This window comes from Schistocerca gregaria, chromosome 3 (genome assembly GCF_023897955.1).
Source record: "Schistocerca gregaria isolate iqSchGreg1 chromosome 3, iqSchGreg1.2, whole genome shotgun sequence".
Lineage (NCBI taxonomy): Eukaryota > Metazoa > Arthropoda > Insecta > Orthoptera > Acrididae > Schistocerca > Schistocerca gregaria.
In genome coordinates, this window is record NC_064922.1 from 808,572,337 (window position 1) to 808,585,412 (window position 13,076).

A 13,076-nucleotide genomic window follows, 5' to 3' on the forward strand; every position below is an offset into this window, starting at 1 on the left:
ATTATTTTTTTTCTATTTTACATATTTGATGAGATTCTTTTACAGATATTTTTGTTCAATTCATTATCATCATCATAGTTATTAATATTGTCAATAGAAGTTACAAGTTGGATCAAATTTTAATTATTAATTCTCTCTTTTAGCAGTTGAGTACAGTAATTGATCGATTTTCTTCATAATAGTTTTTTAATCTTTATAACTCAATCCATACTTTCCTGAACAATAATTTTCTATTTTCTTAAAAAATCGTTGTTCTTGGTCATTTTTATGTTCATTGTGTTTATATAGAATTATAACAGATTTTTTATTTCATTAAAACGTTTTCAGTGAAATATACCTTCCCTGATTTTAGGTTTGATGGTTCTCGTTTATAAAGAATAAAATTTATTAGATTTAAAAAAATTTAAGTGAGAAAACATGAATTTTTTATATGGGCAATGAGATTTTTTGGTTCTTATCTACAAATAACAATATCTATCAGATTTGAAATTTTTTAAAATGAGAATATGAGTCTTTCTTTTTTTCGATAAATGCAAATGAGTTTTGACGGTTATAGTTTATGAAGAATGAAATTCACAAGATTTGAAAATTTTTAAGTGAAATATGAGAAATATCTTTTTTCGATATAGGCAAATTAGATTTTTTGATAGTGGATAACTGCAAAATGAGATTCTTGATTTGCAAGTGGGAATTTTTACTCTAAAATGCTGTTTGTCAAAGAACTCCAAAAAAGCATAATACTGACGATAATGATAAGGGCCATTAACTTAGTGGATTACTCTCACTACATTTCTCGAATACTGGTGTGACCTGTGCAACTTTCCAGTCTTTGGGTATGGATCTTTTGATGAGTGAGAGATTGTATATGATTGTTAAGTATGGAGTTAGTGCATCAGCATTCTCTGAAAGTAACGTATTTGGTATGCAGTCTGGATCAGAAGACTTGCTTTTATTGAGAGATATACGTTGCTTCACTAGTCTGAGGATATATACTTATAAGCTACTCATGTTGGCAGGTAATCGTGATCCAAATTCTGGAATATTTGCTTCTTTGGTGTAGGAATTTCGAAAGGCTGTGATTAGTAACTGTGGTTTAGCAGCGCTATCATTGATAGCATTTCCGTTCATATAGCACAGACAGAGTATTGATTGTGTACTGGTCTTAACATACTTTACATATGAACAGAATGCCCTTGGGTTTACTGCAAGGTTTTGAGACAAAGTTTCATTGTAAAAACTGTAACAAGCATCTTGCATTGAAGTTGTGGCAAATTTCAACTATGTGGTTTCTCGTTTGCTTAAATTTGGCATACCAAAATGCGGTTCAAATCTCTCAAATGTTGTCGATACTATTCCATAGAACTCATACCTCATTTGATCTACATCTGTGTCGATAAGTTGGAAGGGGTAGAGACTATTTCTCAGGAAGATGTCGAGCGAGTTTTTACATTCATTTTTGAATAGGCATATTATTCGTTTATTTTTTATTTATTTAGGAGTTACAGTTTTTTAATCTCGCTATGGCAAACCTGTGTTCTGTAATGCATGTATTCGTTTTGATGCTCGTTACTAGCTCAGATGTATTTGTGGCTCAAACGTCAAGCATGTTTTCAGAACCGTTTACTACTAATTGCTCGAAATAATTTTCAGAGAATGCATACAGCAGAATTTCAGACGATGCTTTATGTGTACCTCCGGATTTCAAGATAGATTGAAGGTAAACTGAAGTCACCACTGGCTCTGACTGTATGAGTCAGGTACACGTTTGAAATTAGACCCAAGTTCTCTCTGAACTTTTCTGCAATTATATCACCTGAATTGTGAGGTCGGTAAAAAGGATCCAATTATTATTTTATTCAAGTTCCTACAAATGACATCTATCCATACTTATTCGATGGAACTATCTGTTCCATTTTCGCTAGAATATAAACTGCTTCCCACTGCAACAAACACGCCACCACCAATTGCATTTAGGCTATCCTTTTGAACACTTTTACATTCTTTGCTCTAATTCCAGCTGAATTTACCACTGGCTTTAGCAAGATTTTAGTCTCTCTAACACTTTGAGCATCAGTTCTTTCTATTACGGCTTAGAACTGTGGTACTTTCCCAACACAGCTACAACAGTTTGCAATTGCTTTAACGATGGTTCCTGTTTCGACCTGGATCCCTTGAAACTGATGTCCTTTCTGTGTTTCCCCAAGGTCCTCTCACCTAAAAAACTTCCCAGTACATGCCGCACAGCCCCAGCTAACTGTATAGTCACCTCTTGCATGTAGTGGACTCCTGAGCTATTTAGCGGAACCTTAAACCCCACCATACTATTTGCACACGTCGAGGAATCTGCAGCGTACTCGGTTGCAGAACCGTTTGAGCTGATGATTCAGACTCTATACTCAGCTCTGCAACAGAGGTTTGTGATTGGTCCTGTCAATTATGCTGCAAATGGTGAGCTCTGCATTCAGCTCACAAGTACGACTATCAGCCTTTGGCACTTCAGATAGCCACTCGAAACCAGAGAGAATCTCTTCTAATCCAAACACACATCATTGGTACCGACATGAGCCACCACCTACAGCTGGCTATAACCTGTGCTCTTCATGGCAACCAGAAGCACTAGTTCCACGTCTGCAATGACTCCACCTCGTATGCACTCATAGTGCACACTGGCTTTCTTCTTTAATCCTTTGCAGCCAAGTCACTAAGCGATCCCAAAAACGCTCCCATTTGGGCAAGTAGCTCCATCTTGCTGAGAGACAGTGTCAGCTACAGACAGTACCTGGGACCTGTCTGTCATACTAATTGGGGAGGCCTTACGTTGGACCCTCTGAGAAGCCTTTTATAAACTGCCACACCCTGAGGCGACATACCACTCGACCACAGATGAGGGATCAACCTCAGTGCAAGCAGTAACTGGGCTGGCCACCAGTGCGAACCGATCTGTGGACTTGGGTGTCTTGCTGGACATCTGTTGGATCTACACAGGTGGCACTCAACAGAGACGCCTGTCCACTGCAGCCTCAAGCTCTGTAACCAGAGCTGTGGAACCCTAAAGTAGACACTGACGAAAACGCAAGAATTGTGTTTAATACATTATATTAACGCGCAGAGGTTGAAAAACGTAAGTCCCAAAGCTCACAGGTGAGAGTAAATAATTCCCTCTTGGTTATGAACTTTTAAAATGCCACAAAATCGGTTACTTTCTGACACAAGCGAAAACGCGAGAGGTTGTCTATTAATTATTGAATTGTCACACAGAAATTTAAAAACTAAACTACTAGAGCACACAAATGAAAATGTGTAATTCGCTCCCAGTTAGGAATTCGTAATGTCAGAAAATCGATATATTGCTGCTCAGTCTTGGCTGGCGGCTGCTGCCTGAAAATGTAAACATACACTGAAGAGCCAAAGAATTTGGTACACCTGCTTAATATCATGCAGAGCCCCAGTGAGGACGCAGAAGTGCCGCAACAAGACATGGCGTTGACTCGACTAATGTCTGAAGTAGTGATGGAGGGAAGAGACACCATGAATGCTGCTGGGCTGTCCACAAATCCGTAAGAGTATGAAGAGGTGAAGATCTCTATTGAACAACAAGTTCAAGGCATCCCAGATATGCTCATTAATGTTCATATCTGGGGTGTCTGGTGTCCACCATAACTGCTTAAACTTCGAAGAGTATTCCTTTAGCCACTCTGTAGCAATTCTGTATGTGTGGGATGTAGCAATCTCCTGCTGGAATTCTAAAAGTCCGTCGGAATGCACAATGGACATTAATGGATGCAGGATGCTTAGTTACATGTCACCTGTCACAGTCGTATCTAGACGTTTCAGGGGTTCCATATCACTCCAACTGCGCATGTCGCACACCATTACAGAGCGGGCAGCTTCTTGAGCAGTCGTCTGCTGAGATGCAGGGCCCATGGCTTCATGACGTTGTATCCGTACCTGTACATGTCCAGCTATTCGATTAAATCTGAAACGAGACTTATCAGACCAGGCGACATGTTTACAGTCATTAACAGTCCAATGTCGGTGTTGACGTTCCTAGGCGAGGGGTAAAGCTTTGTGTCCTGCAGTCGTCAAGAGTACAAGAGTTGACCTTAGGCTCCGAAAGCCCATATCGAAAATGTTACGTTGAATGGTTCTCACGCTGACACTTGTTGGTGGCCCAGCAATGAAATTTGCAGTAATTTGTGGAAGGGTTGCACTTCTGTCACGTTGAAAGATTCTCTTCAATCGTCGTTAGTCCCGTTCTTCTTTTCGGCCGCAGGGGTTTCGAAGATTTGCGACTTTACCGGATTCCTGATACTCACGGTTGCTGTTGTGGTCTTATGTCCAGAGACTGGTTTGATGCAGCTCTCCATGCTACTCTATCCTGTCAACTCTTCTTCATCTAAAGCGCCTACTGGAATCTACATCCTTCTGAATCTGTTTAGTGTATTCATCACTTGGTCTCCATCTACGATTTTTACCTTCCTCGCTGCCCTCCGATACTAAATTGGTGACCCTTGATGCCTCAGAATATGTACTACCAAGCGATCCCTTCTTATAGTCAAGTTGTGCCACAAATTTCTCTTCTTCCCAATTGTATTCAATACCTCCTCATGTGATCTACCCATCTAATCTTCAGCATTCTTCTATAGCACCACATTTCGAAAGCTTCAATTCTCTTCTTGTCCATTTATCGAACACGTTTCACTTCCGTACTTGGCTACACTCCACACGAATACTTTCAGAAACGACTTCCTGACACTTAAATCTATACCCTATTTTAACAATATTTCTCTTCTTCAGAAACGCTTTCATTGCCATTGCTAGTCTACGTTTTATATCCTCTCTACTTTGATCATCATCAGTTATTTTGCTCTCCAAATAGCGAAACTCATTTACTACTTTAAGCGTCTCATTTCCTAATCTGATTTCTTCAGCATCACCCGATTTAATTCGACTACATTCCATTATCCTCGTTTTCCTTTCGTTGATGGTCATCCATTCTGTTCAGCTGCTCTTCCAGGTCTTTGCTGTCTCTGACAGAATTACAATGACATCTGCAACCCTCAAAGTTTTTATTTCTTCTCCATGGATTTTAATTCCTACTCCGAATTTTTCTTTTGTTTCTTTTACTGCTTGCTCAATATATAGAGTGAATAACATCGGGGATAGGTTACAACCCTGTCTCACTCCCTTCCCAACCACTGCTTACTTCTCATGCCCTCGACTCTTATAACTGCAACCTGGTTTCTGTACAAATTGTAAATAGCCTTTTGCTCCCTGTATTTTACCCCTGCCACCTTCAGAATTCGAAAGAGAGTATTCCAGTCAACATTTTAAAAGCTTTCTCTAAGTCTACAAATGCTAGAAACATAGGTTTGTCTTGCCTTAATCTATTTTCTAAGATAAGTCGTAGGGTCAGTACTGCCTCACGTGTTCCAATATTTCTACGGAATCCAAACTTATCTTCCCCGAGGTCGGCTTCTATCAGTTCTTTCATTCGTCTGTAAAGAATTCGTGTTAGTATTTTGCAGCTGTGGCTTATTAAATTGATCGTTCGGTAATTTTCACACCTGCATTCTTTGGGATTGGAATTATTATATTCTTCTTGAAGTCTGAGGGTATTTCGCCTGTCTCATACATCTTGCTCACCAGATGGTAGAGTTTTGACAGGGCTGGCTGTCCGAAGGCCGTCAGTAGTTTTAATGGAATGTTGTCTACTCCCGGGCTTTGTTTCGACTTTCAGTGCTCTGCCAAACTCTTCACGCAGTACCATATCTCCCATTTCATCTTCTTCTACATCCTCTCCCATTTCCATAATATTGTCCTCAAGAACATCGCCCTTGTAGAGACTATTTAAATACTCGTCCCACCTTTCTACATCTACATCTACATCCATACTCCGCAAGCCACCTGACGGTGTGTGGCGGAGGGTACTTTGAGTGCCTCTACCGGTTCTCCCTTCTATTCCATTCTCGTATTGTTCGTGGGAAGAGATTGTCGGTATGTCTCTGTGTGGGCTATAATCTCTCTGATTTTGTCCTCATGGTCTCTTCGGTAGATATACGTAGGAGGGAGCAATTTGCTGCTGGACTCCTCGGTGAAGATATGTTCTCGAAACTTCAACAAACGTCCGTACCGAGCTACTGAGCGTCTCTCGTGCAGAGTCTTCCACTGGAGTTTATCTATGATCTCTGTAACTCTTTCGCTATTACTAAATGATCCTATAACGAAGCGCACTGCTCTCCGTTGCATCTCCTCTATCTCTTCTGTCAATCCTATCTGGTATGGATCCCACATCAGTGGGCAGTATTGAAGCAGTGGACGAATAAATGTACTGTAACCTTTCGGCTTTGCCTTCTTTGCTTAGTTCTGGATTTCCGTCTGAGCTCCTGATATTCATGCAAGAGGTTCCCTTTTCTCCAAAGGTCTCTTTAATTTTCCTGTAGTCAGTACCTATCTTACCCCTAGAAATATACGCCTCTACATCCTTACATTTGTCCTCTAGCCATCCCTGCTTAGCCATTTTCCACTTCCTGTCGATCTCATTTTTGAGACGTTTGTATTCCTTCTTGCCTGCTTCATTTACTGCATTTTTTGTATTTTATCCTTTCGTGAATTAAATTCAATATCTATTCTGTTACTCAAGGATTTTTATCAGCCCTCGTCTTTTTACATACTTGATCCTCTGCTGGCTTCACTATTTCATCTCGCATAGCTACACATTCTTCTTCTACTGTATTTCTTGCCCCTATTCTTGTCAATAGTCCCCTAATGCTCTGCCTGAAACTCTCTACCACCTCTGGTTCTGCCGGTTTATCCAGGGCCCATCTTCTCACGTTCCCACCTTTTGCAGTTTCTTCAGTTGTAAGCTACAGTTCATAACCAATAGATTGTGGTCAGAGTCCACATCTGCCCCTGGAAATGTCTTACAATTTAAAACCTGGTTCCTTAATCTCTGTCTTACAACTAAATAATCTATCTGATACCTTCCAGTATCTCCAGGCTTCTTCCATGTATACAACCTTCTTTCATAATTCTTGAACCAAGTGTTAGCTATGATTAAGTTATGGTCTTTGCGAAATACTATCAGGTGGCTTCCTCTTTCTTTCCTTGCCCCCATTCCATACTCACCTACTACGTTTCCATCTCTTCGTTTTCCTACTATTGAATTCCAGTCATCCATGACTATTAATTTTCGTCTCCCTTCACTATCTGAATAATTTCTTTTATCTCATCACACATTTCATCAATCTCTTCGTCATCTGCGGAACTAGTCGGCATATAAACTGTACTACTGTGGTAGTCGTGGGTTTCGTATCTATCTTGGCCACAATAATGCGTTCACTATGCTGTTTGTAGTAGCTTACCCGCATTCATATTTTTTATTCATTATTAAATTTATTCCTGCACTACCCCTACTTGATTTTGTATTTATAACCCTGTATTCACCTAACCAGAAGTCTTGTTCCTCTTGCCACCTCTTGCGCAAACCTCCCCATCAACGGCAAGGTCCATAGTCCATTGGGGGAGGTGGGGGGGGCGGGTTACATTCACAGTACACTCGTGAAATGATCGTACGGAAAATTCCTACTTCATCGCTGCCTTGGAAATGCTGTGTCCCACTGTTCGTGCGTCGACTGTAACACCAAGTTGAAACTCACTTAAATCTTTATAACCTGCCATTGTAGCAGCAGTAACCGATCAAGCAACCGAGCGAAACACTTCTACTCTTATATAGGCGTTGCCGACCGCAGGGCCGTATTCTTCCTGTTTACACCACTCTGTATTTGAATATGCATCCTTATATCAGTTTCTCTGGCGCTTCAGTGTAAGATTGAAGTACTGAACTAAAATGATGTCACAAGAAAGTCAATGTCCAATAAATCAGTTCTTGAGGCCCCAGCAGTACTGTATTAATTATCTGATTATTAATGTTTTAGTTAGTAGTAAGCCATCACGGGTAGCTGTGAAAGGATAGATTTTTCTAAAGTTTGGCTCCGTTAACTCCTAGGGACCAACCATTCACTCGCCACATTTGCCCAAGATAGTCAATATAACGTAGACAAGGATCCATAATAAAGGTCACAACTTACAATGGTTTCAGGTTCACGAAATTGTTAGATATATTTTCCCTTGTGACACAGCAAGAAGTTTCATCAACTTACAAGGATGAACGTTTAGCCAATGCGAAAAAATAAATAACCAGATGGTATCTCAGCTAGGTCGTCACTTACTTCAAAGCCTCAAGAAATTTCTAGGTCCAAATTGGTTCAGATTTAAGTTAAAATTCTCAGATACTAACTGGCAAAACTCACTGTCCAAAGTGTCCCCTGACGAAAAAATTCTCTAAGACCACAGCTCTAAAATATTATTAAATGTTCACTGGCGACGCACGCGAAAATTTTGTAAGTCTACAATTTGGGACTTAGAAAAATCTCAGTACTTTCACGTGACGACCAACTCGCTGCCCATCCAACTGACACAGAGATGGCTCGCGAATCCTGCCGAAACCACCCTGCCTGGGCCAAGATGACGGCCGGGTATTTATACTCTCGCATATGTCACTTGAGTCAAATTGAGTATGTTTGCTTCCTGATCATGTAAAAATATAAATGTACTGATATATACAAATATGGTATATGAAATACTACCAAATTTCATCAGCTTTTCAGTGTTGAAATTAGATATTTAGTACACATTTTTCTTATCTCTTTTATTACACTTTTAACATAAAAAACATTAATTTTATGATAATATTGTTAACAAATGTAAACATTTAGTTATGAGCTGATTTGTACTTTCCTAACTATTGTTATTCTTTAGTTATGTCACTATCTTTACTATTTAAATTAATATTGTATCCAAATTCTCCAATTTTTCAGCAAGGAATACACATTCTGGTCTATAGTTAAAAATTTTGATGTTTGTAGTAGTACTAGTAGTAGTAGCTTTATTCATCTGTAGATCTCGTTTTACAAGGGTATTGGACATGCAAGGTATTTACAAGTTTAGACCAATTTAAAATAAGCTAATCTGTATACACATAGAGACTTCTAGTTAGAGACAATCATTAGATTTAATCCTGGTATACAATATTTTTACTACAAATAACTTATTACATAATGTAATGCCACACTGTTCACTCTTCTCTCGCTATCAGTCACTGCACACACTATACACACATTGTTTCATTACACTTCACTCACTACACACACACACACACACACACACACACACACACACACACACACACACACACACACACTCACACTGGTGATCTCTGGGCCATTTTCTGTACTTCAGCTTCCCATTCGCTATCCTGAAAGACTGAGTTAGTATCCCTCTATAATGAGTGTGATGTTGAGCTCAGAAAGAGGAAGAGGTGTTAGTATTGTGCTATGTATAGCTTGGAGGTAAGATTTTCTAAAAATGGAAAAAAGGAGGAAAAACCATAGTGTGAGGTGTTATGTGGAATGTTGGATGTTTCATAATCGTTATCATTATTTATTTGTATAACTTTCTTTACCAAATCCTTACACTGCTTTATCTAAGCAATCCTTCAATGTATAAAGTAGATTGCAGAACAAGTATTTTAGCTGTCTTTTATAAATAAGGTATTTTCAAAATTTCTTTAATCTTTTGGTAATTTACTGTGCCGTTTTACTCCTTGGTAGAAAATGTCACAAGTTTCGTTTAATTCCCTGATAGGTCTGTACGGGATCTATCCATTGACACCTAGTTTATGAAATACAGTGTAGTTGTCACTAAGTTGCAAATTCTTAATGTGGTGTCACCGCCAGACACCACACTTGCTAGGTGGTAGCCTTTAAATCGGCCGCGGTCCGGTAGTATACGTCGGACCCGCGTGTCGCCACTACCAGTGATTGCAGACCGAGCGCCGCCACACGGCAGGTCTAGAGAGACTTCCTAGCACTCGCCCAGTTGTACAGCCGACTTTGCTAGCGATGGTTGACTGACTTCTACGCTCTCATTTGCCGAGACGATAGTTAGCATAGCCTTCAGCTACGTTATTTGCTACGACCTAGCAAGGCGCCAGTATCCGTACTATTGATATTGTGAATCATGTACCATAAAGAGCGACGTTCTCCATTAATGGATTAAACTTAAGTATTCCACCAGCTAATTCCCTTGTCTTGTTCCAGACATCACGCCAGCCGGCCTCCTTTAATAACACTGTGTTGGCTCTCCTGCCAACCACAACACTTAAAGTTCGTAGAGTTTATTTGTCGTTTAACCCAGAATAACTTAAGAACTGTTCGTCGTACAGAGGACTCGCTGATACTCTCGGTGCCGCTATAATTTTCCCTTTAGTTCTGTGGTACTAGATTTCCAGTACCTTATTGGGTTCACATTTTAGTAGAACATACCTGATGTTTCAGTCCTTGACAAGAACCTTTAGTCTCTCTTGGCGGCCCTTTCCACTGTTTTTCTCCCTAAAGACTTTCGAGCACTGGAAATACGGGCCTCGTACTTTTAGGAGCGAGTTAGTCGGCTGCTAGATCAGAATTTCTCTTACATGGTGTCCGTTTCAATATCGGGGCTGAAAGAGCTCCGACATACAGCGGACGAATCCAGCGGACGAACTACAAACGTGTTGCCACTGCGGGTAGCCACGCTGATCCCCTACATGGGTTGCTACCACCCCGTATTATCTGTCAAACGCGGGCTCAGACAAATGTCACACAAAGCATAACGAACTCCACGTTCTCGGCCGCGTCCGCTCCCAACGTTTGTACAGTGCTTGGGGACTATACGGTCACAGAAAAACAAACACCGTGCGAACAGGCCTTGAAGGCCCTACGGTACCGACCGGTCGCCGTGTCTTCCTCAGATCTTAGGCGTCACCGGATGCGGATATGGAGGGCAAGTCGTCAGCACACCGCTATTTCGGCCGTTGTCACTTTTCATGACTAGTGCCGTTACTTCTCAGTCATGTAGCACACCAATTGACCTCCCCCCAGGGGCTCAGCATGCATTTGCTGAGTACGGGCTTGGCGACTCTGGGGTCGTGATTTGGGGACTGGTCAGCGCCGCCAGTCTCCGGTCACCGTAACCCCCGGACATGCTTCAGCGACCACCGCATGGCGTGGCGGTGGAATGTTGTGTGCTGCGGGGAATGGTAATCTTGGCTTGACCGCCTGGATTGCGAGGAAGGTAAACCTCTATAAAAAAAAACCTCAATCTTACGGTGTGCTGCACGCCTATAAGATGCATGGTTGTTGGGGTGGAACAGTTGCAAGCGGGCAGCCTCTGGGGCACCTGCCGCACCCTAGTTGTATAAGGATTACTCAGGCACGCGGGGCTCTGTCTGAGCGGACCTTTAGTTCCCTAGCTGCTCGTGGTACCAAAATGGACCCTTCGACCTCTACATTTCCCCCTACCAGTGGATTGGGTGGGCCACTGGTAGGAAAACACATCCCATCGAAAAAGCGACTTCGTGCTACGAGTCCTCCAGCGCCTGGTGTTACTAGAGATTTATCAGAGTGTCCTAACAGAGCACATGCTGATAACCAGAATGTGTTTTTGATTGTCAAACGGAAGGAAGGTAGCTTTGAGAGAGTTTCTCCCTTTTACATCCACAAGGGTCTTGAGGGAATTGCTGGAACACTGAAATCTGTGAAGCGACTGCACAATGGGACTCTGTTAGTTGAAACTTCTAATTTCTGTCAAGTCACTTCTCTTCGGAAAGCAACCTGTCTCGGAGAGTACGCTATCGAGACCGAGCTCCACTCCACTTTGAACTATAGTAAGGGTGTTGTGACATGTAGGGACTTGGTGGATATCCCTAAGGACGAGTTGAAATCTGAGTGGGCTGACGAAGGTATTGTCGACGTGCAGCATATTATGAAACGAGTCGATGGGGACCTAGTCAAATCCGACTCATTTAATCTCACGTTCAATTGCCCAAGACTCCCAGAGCATGTTAAAGTGGGTAAATGTGGCCAGCCTGCCCATGAAGGAGCCGGTTGTTCATCGCCTGTGAAGTGCTTGAATTGCTCTGGGAGTCACCCTGTCTGGAGCCAGGTCTGCCCCATCTATCTCGAGGAACGGAAGGTACAGGAGATCAAAATATCTATGCGCATCCCCTATGGTGAGGCCAAAAAGCTCTTTAAGGCCATGCAGCCTACTGTGTTTACAACATCTTTCGCTTCCGCTCTGCAGAAACTGGTACAGTTGGCCACTGTTGCTACACAAACGGTAGTGTCAGCACTAATACTTGCATTTGCCAGTGCACTTGTGCTGTTGCGGTTGTTTTGCAACCTGTAGCTCTGCCCACAACGTCAGCCAAGGCCGTGGTTGCTGACACTGGGGTACTCCCTGCCCCTCCCCATATGGCACCTTCTGCCCAGGCGAGTAAAGCTCCAACTGTTGACAAAGTTCTGCATTCTAACGACCCCCAAGACGAAGACGCCGAAGGTGAAGGTTTTGCCACCTGAGGAGACGAGTCAGGGTCAATCCGATGACGATGCCATACTGTCTGACATCTCCCTTGGGTCGCCATTGGAGCTGATGGACATTGATGTCGACCGGGGGCGATATACTCGGCCCAGGAATAAATCTCCGGCCAGTATGGGCTCTCCTCCAAGGCACAGAGGCAGGGTGAAAATTCAGCCACCCTGATCACTGGCTCCCATATTACAGTAGAACCTGAATGGGTTCAGGACGCATGTGGCCGAATTACAGCTCCTTGTACGAGAGCACCCCTTGTGCTTATGTCTGCAAGAGACACATTTTCTGGCCACTGATGCTCCTTCTTTACGGGGCTACACCGTGTATCGAAAGGATGATCTGATGGGGGAAAGGGCAAAGGGTGGTGTTGCGGTTTTTGTCCGTGACATGCACCACTCATCTGAGCTCCCTCTCGTTACGGACTTGCAAGCAGTTGCAGTTGACCTTCTTGTAGGGCGGAAGCTCACAATCTGTTCTGTTTACTTACCGCCTCAGGATGCAATAGACACTGGGGCTCTCATAGACCTTATTAGCCAACTCCCCTGTCCATTTCTCCTTGTGGGGGACTTCAATGCTCATAATGTCTTATGGGGCTCTACAACTACTTG